The 10,733-nt window shown below is 37.6% G+C and overlaps 1 long non-coding RNA gene across 2 annotated transcripts; it reads right to left on the reverse strand.

The window, feature by feature from the left end:
• Positions 1-569: 569 nt before the first annotated feature.
• On the reverse strand, positions 570-3,736 carry LOC120343033 (uncharacterized). 2 transcript variants are annotated; one of them, XR_013475106.1, is made up of 4 exons: positions 3,215-3,736; positions 2,445-2,628; positions 2,056-2,280; positions 570-1,616 (listed from the first exon to the last, which is right to left on the reverse strand). It is a non-coding gene; the product is annotated as an uncharacterized LOC120343033 (long non-coding RNA). The 2 variants fall into 2 exon arrangements; XR_013475107.1 differs by lacking the exon at positions 3,215-3,736 and having other exon boundaries at positions 2,445-2,886.
• Between the last annotated feature and the right edge of the window lie 6,997 nt (positions 3,737-10,733).

Below are 10,733 nucleotides of genomic sequence, written 5' to 3' on the forward strand. Positions count from 1 at the left end.
ATTTTGAAGGCCTTTGTCTTAGAAAATATTTTTGTCCTCATTTTTAACAAAGGTCCTTATTTTGACATGTGTCCTTATGAATGAATATACCGGGAAATTATACTTCGAATTTGGTTTAGATCTGAAACTTCACAAGATATAAAATGAGTAAACGTAAAAACATTAACGAAACGAATGGCCATTGTTTTGCGCACTGCAGCTTTGAATGTGACATTAACCTGGAATCCATAGGTAAAGCAGCAATTTTTGCTCACAATGCAACCCAGAAGGCAGAAGCACAAAGACTCTGCTCAAGAAATTGAATCAAACCAAGAGTCAATGATTATACAAGGGTAGCACTGCATGAATACATTCTGTTTATCACATTTCATTCATTGTTATCTTATTACTATGTTTCCCTGTCCTTATTTTGGGGTTCATATCGATGGCAGCACTGCCTATAATACTAAATCTAAAAAAGTAATAACCACCAATCTCACAGTCGAAGAAATCGAAATTTTAGATTACATAGCAAAATTTATCACATTGAAGGAATTTCAGCTAGTCATAACTCATATTGTTAAAAAAAATTACGCTTACGAAAGTGACAGAAAGAAAAGATTTCACAACAAAACATGCTTATGGGGAACATTGGAATGGCTATCTCAATACATGCAAGCAGCTGAAATTTATTTCTATCATCACATCATTAAACATCTGACACTTGATAAAGAAGAAAAACATTTTCAAATTGTTCATGAGCCAATAGCTAATGTATTAAACAATGTAAATGAATGTCAAGATGTAACAACACTACTTGAAAAGGTATTCAAAAAATTAGAGCAAATCTAGAGGCAAAGTACTACAGCCAAAATAATAACAACAAGATGGGCAATAGGATTCGTGGAATACGAAAACAATTGAAGAAAAACAGCAGCTAAAACGAAGATTAAGATATATGTGATTACAGTCAAGTTTCTATACTCCTGAAGTTTGCGTACTAAGAATTGAGGACACCGGAACGTAGTATGTATACCACGTTAGGGTTAGGCCATTTCCAGATTTTCTTATCTCAGTTCTATTATGAGTTCAGGGACTAACACAATTGAGTTTTATAGTATTTGTACCTAAAATTAGGATGTTCCATTGTCCGCATCTTGGTACACGTACTTCTGGAGTACCCAAGTTTTTTTCTCAATAATACATAGAAATACTAATGTGATTAAACATTGAATATCGAGTAATGTTAATGATGGTATTGATGTTTTTTGAGGCTTTGGGAGTGGTTCTCAGTGGGGGTAAAACCTGGTAACCTAACCTGGTACACATACGATGTTCCATTGTCCGCAAATTGGTACACGTATTTCTGAAGTACCCAAGTTTTTTCCCCCAATAATCCATAGAAATACAAATTATTATTTTAATTATTAATGTGATTAAACATTGAACATCGAGTAATGTTAATGGTGGTATTGATGTTTTTTGAGGCTTTGGGAGTGGTTCTCAGTGGGGGTAAAGAGGCAATTTAGGTTCCATCACATGCACATTGCCACATATTTCTTTGAGTGATCGCTGCTTTTCAATCAACTTCTTATTATATGTGAACTGGAGGACCGATGGATTCTCAGCCCCGCAACCTGCAAAATATGCATCTTTCAAACTGAATTTTTTTTGGTGGTTTATTCAATATTTGGGGTCAGGGGCATAGGGGTGGGGGAGGGTGGGGGGAGGTTTTTAGTTGACAAGTTAGACCAAAACCCCTAGAAGGTCTGAGCGGAAACCGGCAAATGTGGGTTTTCAATAGTCCAGATGGTCTGACTCTAAATAGTGTTTCAAGCCACGAATTTTTTTATGTATGATATAGAAAATGAACATAGAAGACTTTTATTTTACATTGAGGGAGGGGGGGGGGGGTCTGACAGATGTTTGGTCTAATATGGTATATTTGGAGCCCTTCATACGTTGGAGATGCAATGAAATGTTGTTTTTATCCTATAACAGAAACATATGAGTACAAAATGAGTTGCATGCAGCTGCATAGCATTTATTTTGTTAAAAAATTCTCGGGCTAATCACCTGTTGGAGACTTCCAGTGTGTAAAATAATTTATGAAATTTTGGCTGATCCACTGCAGTCTTTTGTCTCCAGATGTTTCACAGGGAGTAGATTTCCGTTTTTAAGGTAGGCCACGTTTGCAGTGCTGCTGCATATGCCAAGAAAGGTATTCTGCAGTTTGCGATACTTGGCACTTGCCTCAAATTCAGACATTTTCAAAATCTCAGCAACAGATGCAGGAAGAACCTAGAAAGAAAAATTTCCATGGTTCATCTGTTATTAATGACCTGAATAATGTTGGTAATTTTGGAAATAATAATCATGCTCCAAGTATTTAAATGCTCTATAAGAGATAGATCCAATAAAAAATACCAATAAATTAATATCTAAAACAATACTTTGTGCGATACCTGTGCTGAATATTTAGCAGACATTTTTGTCAAGCTATTGAGTTAAACATGTTGGTCTGTTAGTTTACATGGCTGTTTCAAATGTTTTTAGACATATCTTCATAAATTCCCTGTATATGTGTTTCCATGCCAAAACCCCATCTGGTGACAGCAAATCATACTTCAAAAGTGGGTTTCGAGCAGTCTGCAAAAATTTATATTTTAGTTACGATATTTTGAAATAAATTGCCTACGACAATTGGAGCTTGGGCCTTGTCTACCATCTAAGCATGTACGTTTTATATATATAAGTATAACAGCCACTTTGACAAGGTGCTATTTGAAACAAAAATGTGAATACATCATAAAACAAATTGGAATTAATAAAATGTAACGGTTGCAGGAGAAATATTCACGCATTCAATGAATGTGGTGGATTTTGCAGTAGCAAAAAAGTTATTGCTATTTATTACAAATCAATAATTTAAAAACACTCGACAAAATAATGCAAAACTTTTTTGGAATATCTAAAATTATAAATATATATATATGTTGAAGCCATGTTTAGATAACAGCAATGATAGGTATCCAATTTATGTGAATGAGGGTATTAGTACCAGCCTGAAATCAAGCAAAATAGATTCACATGGCAAACGTAAAGCACCTCTTATGTTGTCATATGCAGCTGGTGACTGCGTATACAATGACAGAATGAATGGAAAAAATCCATCATGAAACAATCATTATTTAAAGTTAAAATATGTGTGTTCAATTTATGTTTTCATACCGACCTTACAATTTCAGGGTGGTATCGTTCACCACATGTCTTTTTTGCCGGAAGTTTTACTTCCTCAATTTTCATTGATATGGCTGTATGGTGTAAGTTGAATAAATCATCACATATTAGTCAATTTATATCCTTGCTTACTGCTACACAGCATAAATTCTCACACTGCAACATTTTTATGATCCCTCCTTCTTAAAAATATACATATTAGGTTCAGAGGTTACATAATATCTTGATCTCTTATCAAAATTTACATTCCTTGACAAATCATCACTGTATTGGCTACCTAGGACATTCACAACTTACTATTTTTATGCTGAACAATCGTAGCACAAAGGGATTTTCTACTACATCTACTCATTGGAGCTTTAAAGTGAATTTAAAATCTTCAGATCTTACTGTCATTTGTCAACATGCTTTCAAGTGCTAGGACCGGTTCTAGGGCCTTCCCTCTCAAATGATTAACTAATTTGAATATTTATAAAGCCACTCACTCAATCTTGTGAGTCAACGCCGTCAGAACACAGAAAAACGCATGATGATTTTGGAAGCAATAATCTGTCTGCGCCTAGTGGGGCGTGACGGCGAATCCAACATCGGGACAAATATCGGGAGTTACACGGGTTGCTCAGACAAACTTTGTAAATATTCAGGCTTGTCTAGAGCGATAGAGCGGTACGTTGCTCGTTTTAAAAGTCTTCAAATGGTATTTCATTAGTGATGGCGGTATTTTCGTGCTTCTAAAATTTTAACATATTGTCAAGTGATCTATTATTTACGTTATATTGCCTTCACATTGCCGTTACCGTGCGGTACCGAATTTAGTTCTAAAAGCTTATTTAACATACGAAAATGGAATTACTCAGAGATGACTTTTCTATGACTTGGTTCTCCAAGAACTTTTCTTCCCATCAACTGGAGGAGGATACAAAACTTCTCACTGAGAGGTGATACGACTGGGAGACGTGCGTGACTACCGGTACCGTTATCTCATGATAGCGTCCAAGTTAGGACTGATTTGGTGGGTTTAGTATGGAAACAAATAAAGTGTAGAGGTAGTTTAAAAAGTCTTTTAAATACATTTTGGAAACATTGTACAAAACTGCAATCGGTAATTATAAACTGATGAATATTTTCTTCTGATACGTGATCATGATGGTTCAGTCGTCAATCTTCACTGCTAGAGTTCAAAGCCTATAGATCAGTTCTGGAGTCTTTGCCAGACTCTGAAGCGATTTGTACATGCAAGGCAGGGTCAGGGCACGTAAGTTTAAAATAGAAACAAAGATCTATAAGCTCAGTAAGATGGGTGCAAATATACTATTGATAGACTAGATTTATTAATGTCATATGGTCGATTACAATTACATACAACATAAAATTACAAGACCAATAATGTGGACCTCCTGAAGTATGCGCACCAAGGTAGCGCACAACCTGAACTCAGGTTGTGTACCAGGTTAATGTTCAGGTTGTGCGACATGTTGGTGGGCATACTTCAGGAGTACCAATAATGTTATAGTGATAAACATGATTGAAAAATTGTTACATATTCATCAGAAATACTGATGCTTGTTGCTATAGGGTTCTTGCTATTGCCCTAGACTCCGCGTGCCGAGACAAGGCTTCCTAATTTCTGTCCGCTCTCAAGTCTCTGCTTAAAACGAGTAAGTTCCTTGTTGTATGTTGTTTTAAAATAGCGACGTTATAAAAGCATAAAATAGATATAAAACAGTAAAATAACTTAACTCAATAATGAGGCAGATGCTGGGAGTAGTAGTAGGTGCGTGTCGCGAGAGATCCCCGAGTTGAGTGCCAGAAGTCGAGTGTGCAAAGATCCCGTGTCAGGAAGCGAGTGTCGCATTTGGTATTCCAAAAAGCCAAAACGTGGCAGCGCGTCACAGGTCATGTGACCTGAGCCTAGATGTCGCTATATTGCCATATCGTTGGACTAACCAACAGATTAAATTGATGGGCATAAAAGATTTTCCGCTGAGCCAAGCGTGTACAAGCCTTCCCCAGCAATGGTATCAACCTAAACCAGGGGTTCCAAACTTTATTGGCCGCGGGTCAAAATTAGAATTAGAAAGATGTTCGCGGGCCGGAAGAGTGTAGAGCCCAAAAGTGCTCGACAGTTTAGTTATGGTTCAGTGGGTTCACTTTAATTTGAGATTTTTTGAAGCATGTTTGTTTGACTCATCGTGGCGCTTAATGCCGTATTCTTCAAAACTGAAATAGTTTGTTGGCAAAGAAGACAAATTGCTGAAGTTCAAATTCTTTTCAGTGAGAAAATAAAAAAAAACTGCTGTTTTTAGTGTCTAGTTTTCGTTTGTGTTTTGACATATCTAAGCTTTTTTATATCGCTGATAACTAAATTTATGCGCTATGTAATCCTAATACCGGTACGTATAATGGAGATACCGCTATAATTGAAAATAAAATTATAGGATTAGTATATGAGAGAAATCAAAATCTATTGAACACTATTTCACTTGAGCTCGTCGGGCCATTTTAATTTATTACGCGGGCTGGATTTGACCCGCGGGCCGCGGTTTGGGAACCCCAGACAAAGGGAACAAAATAGATCCAACAATTTTGTTATTTGTAGTTGTTGCTAAGCCCACAAAGTTAGATCGAGGCAGAATTCCAATCATACCGGTTCAACCAAAAACAGTCAGGTATCTGATAGCTTTTACAATATAGTATATTCATTCAGTGTAGAATACAATAGAAATAGAATATACCAGATAATAAAAAATAAATAATGAAGGAACAAGCAAGTAAATCTAAGAAAATTACTAGATATTGTGTTGTATATGATAAACATCTCCTGATGATATAGAAGAATTGCGCTCATTGCGCACTACCTCATTGTCAGATGTGACTTTGTAGTCCACACAAAAATGATATTTCAATTACCAGGGTCACACAGGACATGGCATGCATGCAAACCATCTTCCATAAAGTAACATCATTCTAGCACCAATAATGTGTAAAATTCTGCATGAAGTCTTCAATAATAATTTCCTTTTTTTGTTTATCATTTTAACAGTTAGCAAATATGACACCAATGCTAGAAGTATGTGTTGAGTGTTGCTCGATTCTGAATCTTGTTGATTCTTTTATATGCTTTTATTGTTATTAATTCTTTTTTTGGTGGGTAGGCGCGTACTTTTTCAACTCGAATTTAAGTTATGCTCGACTTTTTTTCGAATTTTTCTCTACATTTTGTTTGTCTGTTCACTTTTTATGTAGTGTCATGCCAGAGAACCAAAATAAAATGATGATGATGCTTGCTTACATTTTTCTGCTGTATGACTCGCTTTTGACAAAGCGCTGTCATTTTCATCTGCGGCACTTGAGGTAGTTTCAACTAAAGAACCTGAGGGTCTGATTGCATCCCTGACAATCCTCCCTCATTTTTGTCAGATTCGCATGTCTCTATATTAAATGAGGTATCCGGTGACAGATCCTGAGGAATCTTCGACGAAGATGCCTCACTTTCATCGCAATCGCATGTCTCTGTGTCAACTTAAGCGGCTGTGGAGGGATCTGGCTGGATGTCTTTACGCAAATGCCTATGCGAACAAATAAGTTTTTGACAAGTGTATATCCAAAAAATTAAATTATGGTATAAGTAATCCTTACCTCACAAACCATGATTGAGCGACAAGAATCTGATATAGGATTTATATATTCATCTCGGGGGAGAGGAAAGTCGATAAGACGGCTTAAACATATGGCGAACCACGGTCTCTCGTCCGGTTATAATTCCATGTCGGGTATGGGATTTGTTAGTTATTTGTTTTCGGAAGCATTGACTTGGTGGTAGAGGAATCCGTAACCGACCAGCGGTTACGTGAACCACCCTACGACGGCGAGGAGTCCAAAAATCCTCTCGCACCTAACCATCTCTACATGGGATTCGAACCTGCGAACCCACGCAGAGTAGTCAGAGATGCGGTGGCGAGCGTATTCCTAACGCTTAGCACGATAAGCCACACTGCCGCGCTAGGGTCAGGGTATTCATCAGTTGGTCCATCGCCTCCATGAAAATGCTGAAATGCATAATGGAGCACATTGTTTCTATATAAATTTCTTTTATATAAGAAGTAACATACAGAATATATCATAGGTATCGAAAACAGTATATGTTGGCCTACCTTGGTACACACGTAGGTACCGGTATTTCTGGTGAATTTTCCCAGATTGAATTGACTACGGGTCCTGTTGCATGCTTTTATCCACCTCATTGCACTTTGACAGTCGATATATGGTTTCGGAAAAATCATAAATCCTACTTCATTTGTCCGGCAAGGGTACCAGTTGTCAGACCGGCAAATACCATATGCGCAGTGTTTAACCATGGTTTGTCTACCAAAATAATCTACTAATAAATTCTGTTTAATAAAAATGCAACATCGTATCGATGTGGGCTTACCGTACGTCCCGCTTTAGGCGACACAGTCCCGCTTTTTAGCGTCTTGTCCCGCCGTCTCAACAAGTCGGCCAAAAGTCCCGCTTTGGCGTTCAGTCATCCAGCATAATACACGAACATGTTCTCGTTACTGTTGTTGCTGTGTAGTGCAACGCTAGCCTACTTACTGAGGGTGAATGCGTTATTTTGTTTGTTTCGTTGTTTTCCGCTAATATTGTGAGCGAACGTATCACATGTAAAATCAACTCTACTTGGTCCTGTTCGGACGTTCACGTGAATGTAAAAGCATGCTTGGGCGAATAAGTAAATTCTCAATGCTTGAAAACGGCAGACTATTTCTTTATTCCTTTTGCTTTACTTAAAAAGATCTAAATTCGGATCATTTGTATCGTTAGCGTCTATTCCTTTCTATTTTTCGAACCGAACCCAACATTTAGATAGAGAATATGCGCCTGAACTTTCGATGACAATATGGTCCATGAAGCTGTATCGATCGATCGAAAACTGTAAAGTTACAGGATCACAGCTAAGGGGTCGTGTCTTCGGAGGCGTCCTTCTTTGAAGTCAAAAAAATATGGTAACCCTATATGGCTATATCGATGACAAATTCTTCCGTAATGACATACGGTAGGCTATCGGTACAATTAATTTCATCAGCATGACTGTCTACTATTTTTGGTACCAAATAGCAGTTGGTTGGCTTGTACCGGTACGGTACCTGTAAGGTGCCGGCCTGGGGCGAAGCCTTTTAGTATAAATATATATGGATTTCGTGAACGTGATTTGTAACAAGTAACATACAGTATTACAGCTTTCTAATTCTCACAGCACAGTGAAAAGAACAAAAACTACACCGCCAGCAACCCATGTGCGGAACGCGTCAAAAGTTGTCTGAGCAACTTTCAGCGATGAATATTTGTTTACATCTGCTCGCTTGTGATTGGTTGGGAATACGAATGTTTTGATACCGGGAAAGGTCCTGTGGGTGCATATTTTGCGAGTGTTTCGGAGAGTTGACACTTACAAACTACTTTACATGCTCAAACACATTATTTTTATTAAAATATACAACCGCGTGACGCTCACTCGTACTAATAGCTAATTTTAGCCCAGTCTTTCCGAGACGAATTTTTGATTATTGTGTCATCTTCGACTTTTTGCTGATTGGCCATTGTAACCGGAATAAACGAGGAAATCGATGCTCTGGGAAACGTCCTTTGTCAGGAAATGAGGCAATGGAAGCGTGTTTTGGTTTGAGACTGGACACAACGCAAATACTGCACGATGTATCATCGGGCCTTGCCGGTGGTGGATGACCTGGTCATTTCTGTTTGTGGTCTGGTGCATTGTGCTTTCACGAACATATAACTTGACTTGTTGCAGTGTATTGAAGAAATGCTTTTTATGGTGAAATAAACCAGTACGAATTTCGAGAACCTGTTGCTCTATACTCATTTTTACACAATACTCAATTTTTACACAATAGTAAATAGACTGAGCCTCGGATTACTTGTTGTCTGTGCCGTGTTTTTTGATCATATCACTTCAAAATTCTCTATTCAAATATCCGAGAGTATCTTGTATGGACTTAATTAATAACTTGAAGGAATATATATATGCTGTAGCTGATGTTAGTTCGTGTATTCTCGGAGCATGTAGACAAAACGCTCTAATCGAGACCAATACAACTGCATGAAACAAGACAAACGTAAGTCAAAGCGCTACAAAACATCATATCATCGGAAACAGTTGAATGAAAAGCGGGTTAAAGATTACAATATCGTTGAAAAACGAGGTAACTTATCCCGAACTTTTGAATCCAGATGGTTAACATTCAATTACCTAAATGTCTCTCGCATAGGTAATAAATATATCACTGATTGGATGCAGCCAAATTAACAACGATCAGTCTGTTTAAAATAACAAATCATGCGTATACTTTGTTTACTTACCTGTAAAACTTCAATCAATCTTTGTCATGTTTTGGCATTGCTTACCTTTTTCAGTACCGGGTCAATTCGTGGCAAATCATTACTTAGTTATTCATAATCTTCCATAAATTTTGAAAACTCATGCTCAAACTATTTTGGAGACTAACCGAATATCTTACATAACTCTAAATACGACACTTAAATTTTAAAATAACAAATCATGCGTATACTTTGTTTACTTACCTGTAAAACTTCAATCAATCTTTGTCATGTTTTGGCATTGCTTACCTTTTTCAGTACCGGGTCAATTCGTGGCAAATCATTACTTAGTTATTCATTATCTTCCATAAATTTTGAAAACTTATGCTCAAACTATCTTGGAGACTAACCGAATATCTTACATAACTCTAAATACGACACTTAAATTATGACAGCAGTGATGAGGCGCAGTTCTTACCACTTCATGGCAGCTCCTGCCACGAACGTATCGCGGCGTCTCTTGCCATGGTTTTATCGCCCTATTACCGGTATATTTACAAAGTCATGTACAATATTTTAGTTTATCATGCGGAATTATATCTACTTAAACCTAGGCTTACCATACGTCCCGTTTTAGGCGGGACAGTCCCGCTTTTCAGCGTTTTGTCCCGCGGTCCCGATAAGTCAGCCAAAAGTCCCGCTTTTCCAGCATAATACACAAACATGTTCTCGTTACTGTTGTTTCTGTGTAGCGCAGCGCTAGCCTACTTACTGAAGATGAATGCGTTCGTTTCCTGCTGATTCCCATTGGTGGCAGACGTATCCCATGTAAAACCAATACTAATTAGTCTAAATTCGAATTCTTTGTACCGGTATCGTTAACGTCAATTCCTTCTTATTTTTCGAACTGATATTTGGACAGAGAATATGCGCAATTTCGATAACAATATGGTCAATAAAGACAGCCGAGACAGCTTTGAATGTAGGAATGTAGGCCTATGTAGTAAAATCGAAAATGTGAAGTTACAAAATCACGTTGTCGTTGTCTTTCGAGGCGTCCCGATTTGAAGTCACAAAAATATGGTAACCCTAACCCCAAATACATCAAAACTGTATTCATAGGAAAAGCGTTCCAACTTACCCAATATTTATCACCATCAGGGGCAGCCCTGCTA

This window comes from Styela clava, chromosome 4 (genome assembly GCF_964204865.1).
Source record: "Styela clava chromosome 4, kaStyClav1.hap1.2, whole genome shotgun sequence".
Lineage (NCBI taxonomy): Eukaryota > Metazoa > Chordata > Ascidiacea > Stolidobranchia > Styelidae > Styela > Styela clava.